The following is a 6,540-nucleotide window of genomic DNA, read 5'->3' as shown; positions in this document are numbered from 1 at the left end:
TATGCCAATGCCTCAGTCCTTTGCCCTTGGGGAGGGCCTTCATATATTAATAGAAAGGTGAGACAAGGAAGTAGGATTGGGGCAGCCACTGGTGGTTAAAATTCCTCAGGGCTGAGAAGTAGCACTGCTGTGACTGTAATAACATCTCCCAGAGGAGAGAACATGGATTTGTCTAATGATGATTGGTGATTTTTCAAATTTAGTGTAATAATATGTAACATTTTTGAGGGGCTTAATTTGCACCAAGCTCTTTACAGAATGTTTTGCATTTCTTATCTCAGCAACCCTATGAATTATAAGTGTAGTGATTATACCTGTTTTGCAAATGAGGGAACTGAGGCTTAGGGAAACAAGATAACTTGTTCATCATCTCAGAGCTGGTAAGTGGCAGAATTAGGGATTCCCACCTCAGGCCAGCTTAAGCCTTTATCTGCTGTGTTGTCCCATCTATTTTCATTTTGGCCACACAATTAAGGTGGCACAGACAGGGAAACTGTCCTAAAGAAGTTGTATACCACCTTAGAGGTGGGCCTCCATCTGCCAGCATTTGGCTCCACTGTTTCATTTCCATTCTCAATTAGAACATTTAGAGTGCCTAAATGTTCTTGAATAAAGCTGATGAGGGACATGGTCTGTGTTCCTGGAGAATTTAAAATCTTAGCTCTGCTGATGAAAAGGATCTTTTGGCAGGAGCCAGTGCGGGGTGAGCAGGCTCCGGGAGTTGGTGATGGACAGGGAAGCCTGGCGTGTTGCAGTCCATGGGGTCGCAGAGTCGGACACGACTGAGCGACTGAACTGGCTGAGTGCGTGGGTGAACAAACTGCTTACAGACCTCCTCACAGTATCTTCCTGTGGTCTCAGTCTGTTCAGCCAGTGTCCCACACTTGGCCGAAGTGGACTTATAACCCAGGTAAAAGAAAGCTAAGCTGATATATCCACAGAATGAACTCAAGGGTGCTGGTAGACATGACCTGCCTCAAATATGAGACCCACTTTTTGAAAGTGGTACTTAAATATACTGTAAAACTGTGAACTAGAAACAATAATTAACACCTTCCAGCTGAAGGGCAGCTAGCAAAGGTTAAAACACCAAAAAAAAAATGTGAGTCAATAAGAATGAATTCAATTTACATGCAATTTAAATACAGTCATGCAGGTATTTAGGTGTTAAGCATTCTAGGAGTTTGGGGGAATGGTGAAAACCAACAGAGTGGAAACAATACTGAACAAGGCCACAAATTATCGGCTCTGTGGGTAGACAAGCTATGTGCTGAAGAAGAGGGAAAGCAAGGAGGCAAGTGTTGGTTGTAATAAAATCAGCTAACATTTGGGCACTTGCATGACAGGCATATATGTGTGTGTTAATCGCTCAGTCATGTCTGACTTTATGACTCCATGGACTGTAGCCCCACCAGGCTCCTCTGTCCATGGAATTCTCCAGGCAAGAATAGTAGAGTGAGTTGCCATTTCCTTCTCCAAGGGATCTTCCCCACCCAGGGATCAAATCTGGGTCTCTTGCATTGCAGGCAGATTCTTTACCATCTGAGCCATCAGGGAAGCTTCATGACAGGCATCAGTTCAATCGCTCACTCGTGTCTTGACTCTGCGACCCTATGGACTGCAGCACGCCAGGCTTCCCTGTCCATCACCAACTCCCAGAGCTTGATCAAACTTGTCCATCGAGTTGGTGATGCCATCCAACCATCTCATCCACTGTCATCCCCTTCTCTCTTCAGTCCTTCCCAGCATCAGGGTCTTTTCCAAAGAGTCAGTTCTTCACATCAGGTGGCCAAAGTATTGGAGTTTCAGCTTCAGCGTCAGTCCTTCCAATGAGTATGCAGAACTGATTTAAGATTGACTTGTTTGATCTCCTTGCAGTCCAGGGGACTCTCAAGAGTCTTTTCCAACACCACAGTTCAAAAGCATCAATTCTTTGGCACTCAGCTTTCTTTATAGTCCACCTCTCACATCCATACATGACTACTGGAAAAACCATAGCTTTGACTAGGCGGACCTTTGTCGGCAAAGTAACGTCTGCTTTTTAATATGCTGTCTAGGTTGGATATAGCATGACAGGCATGGTGATAAGCATTCTCAAATAATAACTTTAACATCCCTAGGAAATAAGTCGCTCTATTGGTAAGGAAAATGAGGGAGGCACAGAGCTAAGGAATCCTATGAAGGTCATTCAGCTGGTCATTCAAACTCCAGAACCTGTATTCCAATCACTGTGCTGACTCATCTAAGGTTAGTGACATGCTCAAGGTCATATAGCAGACCAACAGTTTCAATCCTAGACTACCTAACATTCAATAATCATGGTCTTCTCCCACAGGTTTGCTCACCTGGCACATTGGAGGTCAGATAATTCATTGTATGAAGATGTTTAGTAACATCCTTAGTCTCTACCGCTAGATGCCAGTGACAACCATCCCCTCCCCGATGGTGACAGCCAACTGCCAGATATTGACAAATGTCTTCTAGTTAGGGGACAAAATCACTCCCAGTTGAGAACTATTGGTCTACCATAATCTGCTGCTTGTACTCTTAGCCTTTTCCCCTTATGTAACAAGATTGTCCACAGCAACCCAGTGATAGAACCTAAAGCAGAGCCCAGGAATTTCAGGGCCAAAGAGAAAGAACCAGACAGGTTGAAGTGGTAGCTCAGGTATTATCAAGGGAGCAACTGATCAACTGGTAATGCTGTTGTGGAAATGGAATACAGTAACCTTTTGGGATGTCAGGCTGGCATCCTTGCCAGGTCACTACCCTCGGGCAGTAATCAAGGAGCAGCCCTTAGGGAAGATGGTTGCCTTTTCCTTCCTGTGAAGTTCTGGGAACCTATTTTTTCCCAAGGGGCTGGTAAGAATTTCCTTTCATCATGGGTTCCAATCAGCTTTGAAACTGCTGGGGTTTCAGATCCAAAACAGCAGGACTGGGAATGTGGTTCGTGAGCCCATGGAACCTTAGAGTCAAGAGAGAATGTGCTCCTAGCCTGAGCCAGGCGAATAGTCCATTACTGTTGAGGTTCTTTATCTAAGGTCTATGGCCCATGGGTAGGATCATTTTGCTTACGGCAAAATATTTGAGTGGAGACAAGGGTACATCGTTCTTGGGACAGGGTCCTTTGTTTTCATTATATTCTCAGAGGAATAATGACATTGAGTAACCACTGCCTTAAGCATGGTGGCAAAGAGCACGGACTTGCGAGTTAGAAGGGAGTGCAAATCTCAGCCCTGCCATTTCCTATGAAGTTAATTTGCTCTCCTGAGTCTTGATTTTCTCAGCTCTAAAATGGGGATGAGAACAATTCATGGTGGTTGTGACAACAAAGTAAGATAATACAGGAAAATATTGGGTTTCCCTGGTAGCTCAGATGGCAAAGAATCTGCCTGCAATGCAGGAGATCCGGGTTCAATCCCTGGGTTGGGAAGATTCCCTGGAGAAGGGAATGGCAACCCAGGCAATCCCACTTGCCTGGAGAATTCCATGGACAGACCATGGGGTCGCAAAGAGTCGAACAGGACTGAGTGACTAACATTGGCCTCTAGAAGGACTCTACAAAGACCTTTATTAAGATGTCAAAAATATCACCTTTTGCAGAAGGAAATGGCAACCCTGGAAGGCTACAGTCAATGGGGTCACAAAGAGCTGGACACAACTGAGCAACTATCACTCACTCACATATGCAAATGATAATACATGTAATATATACATGTACAGATTTTTAATATACATGTACAGTATTAATAAATGTAATATAAAGATGTATTGATATATGTAATAACAATACATATTTTCTTTAAAATTTTTAATTTAGCTATTATTACCTATAATCAGAAATCTCAAGATACCCAGTCCGAGCTGATTTTTCTGTTTAGTCCCCAATTTACAACCTGGGTGGGAGTTCTTCATCTGTTCCTGGCACCCCAAGACAAAAGGCTAGGCACTGGGGAGGAGAGGCACGCCAGACAGCAGTGGGACACAGGACCCTGGGGAAGGACCATCTTCACGACGTATCGATTTAGAGAGGGTTGAGGCACAGCAGTGACCTAAACTCCAGGGTACTTGCTGGCCTCTGTCCTGGGGAAGAGTTTGCCAGGTTGCCATAAGTAAGGTGCTACCAAACTGCTGCCCTAAGAGATGGCTCAGTGCAGTCCAGTGTGTTGGGGAGGAGAGAGGCTTGGAGCCAAGTTCCCATCTCCCAGTTCTCCCATGGAGACTGCTTGGTTGTGTCATCTATCCCCAGAGGCCATGGGACTGGCTCCAGAAAGCACTCTTGCCCTCTGGCCAAGCTGCCAGGGAAAAGCGCCAGGTACTGCCTTGAAAAAAGTAGCGCTGGACCAAGCAAAGTCCTGCTAGCCTCTCCCTGGTCCTTCTTCTTCCCAGTTTATAGGCCTTCTGGAGTTCCCTTGGGAGTTAGTGAGCTGGTCCTTTAAGCAGTTGCAGCCCTTCAGGCCTTAGGTGGTGAGTCTTTGTACAAGGCTGGCCAGCCCTTTGGAAAGAAAACAGGCATTTCTGAGGAAAAGGAAGTGATCCATGATAAGGGGAAGAGCAACTGGCTACCATGTCTTAATTTCCATTCTGTTCACCATTTCTTCAATAATCACGGACTGTCAAGTCCTGGAGATGAAGGTTACTCCATGCTTACATCCCAGAGAATGTCATGCAGTAACTGGACAGATGAGTAACCAAACCACCAAAATAAAAAGCAGTATGTGCTGTAACAAAAATCTGAGTTACTTCAGAGGATGGAGTCATTTTAAATGGCTAATTAATAATAATATTAATAATATGCCTGAGGGTATTAAAGCTTGGAAGAGAAAGTAATATTACAGCCAGCCTTGACAATGAGTAAGAATAATAAAAATTAATAATTACTGAACACTTACTCTGGCCAGGTATTATGTACATTCGTTATCACATTATCTCTTCTTTATAGCTGCCGTTACTTTATCAATATTACTGATGAGGAATAGAAGCATAGTTTAAATAACTAGGATTTTGCCTAATGAAGGGAAAGAGTATTCCAGGTAGAGAAAATCATGAGCACAGGCTCAGAAAAGGTACATGGGCAAGTGTGGTGCCCACTATTTAGACAATGCTTACCACTTTGCAAAACACATCTTAACGGGCCATACTTAATCTTCAGAAAAACCCTGAGAGGTAATAATTTATCACCATTCTACGGATGCAGAAATTGGCTAAAAGAGGATATTTGCAGAGTGCTACAGATCAAAGGTTGAACCTCATTCTTCTCTAAGGTTGTGTTTTCTGTCATTGTCCCATTGCTAATGGACCTTATACTTGAAAACAATGTCCCAGTAATAAGGAAGAGACTCACTGAGGGTGAGAGGGAAGAGACTCTCACCCATGGGCCTCTGCAGTCTGTAGCCCTGGAGAAGGTATGGAGTAGTGTTTTTCTTTGTGTGAGGTTACCCTGTGAGTTGACTTTTGATCATCTAAGTAATAACCAAGAAAAATTCTGGAATCCTTTAAAAACAAATGAAATGTATACTTTGAATAGGCAATAGACACACAGCACATATAAAAGGTACAAGTGTGTGAATATGTGTGTGTACGTATGTATGTTGCAACCAAATCATCAAGCGGCAACCACTGTTGCCAGTTTCTTGAGAATCCTTTCACAGATATTTGGGCATTTTTATTATAGAGAGGTAAAACACTATACCAACAAAACACAAAATCTGTATAGCGTATCAATTCATTTTGCTTCCTGTTAAGTACCTAAGTTTATGACAGGGCCCCTGCTAGATTCATAGATAATACATGATCTAAAGTCCCAAGAAACAGGGGTGGGGAGTAGAAAGCAACAGGTATCAAATTAGTCGTACCTTTATATACCATAATTAGTACAAGGTACAATGTGATAGTGTGAGAGAGTTCCAAGCTATAACAATATGCCACCTATCAGAAGGGACTAATAACAATACTCACTTCACAAGTTTGTTGAAAGGAATAAAGAAAACAAAGTATAAAAAGCCCTTGGCACATATTAGGCACTCAATAAATGTTTTTTTTTTCTTTTTTCTTTTTACTCAGTAAATGTTAACACAACATTTTAATTCCCAATAAATGCTGGCTATTATCATTCAGCTTCACAGTCCCTTGTTGGAAAATTCACAAAACTGTGAAGACAGGACTTCCTTTTTACAAACAAATTTGGCGGCAAAAATATAAAGTGAAGCTATTCGTTTTAGTATGAATATTCATAAATTACCAACTAGTATGAATATTCATGTGCTTTCCGGCAGAAATATCAGTATGGTTACTCAGTGCTGCCCCAGGTCCCGCTAGGAGTGTTAGATTATGATCCTGTACTCTTGCTAGGAAGAAAAGGGAAGGCTTTTTTTTCTTGATAGCTTGTGTTCCTTAGCCCATGTGTTTTTTCAGCTTACATATCTCAATAAAGTCCTGAGAAATCCTTCCAGGATTTAAACTCACATCCCCTTGAGTCCTGCATATTCAAAGACTTGTGGGAAGAAATGCTGAGCGTGGAGTCAGGAGGCTTGATTTTTT

This window comes from Bos indicus x Bos taurus, chromosome 19 (assembly GCF_003369695.1).
Source record: "Bos indicus x Bos taurus breed Angus x Brahman F1 hybrid chromosome 19, Bos_hybrid_MaternalHap_v2.0, whole genome shotgun sequence".
Taxonomy (NCBI): domain Eukaryota; kingdom Metazoa; phylum Chordata; class Mammalia; order Artiodactyla; family Bovidae; genus Bos; species Bos indicus x Bos taurus.
This window is presented reverse-complemented; position numbering follows the sequence as displayed.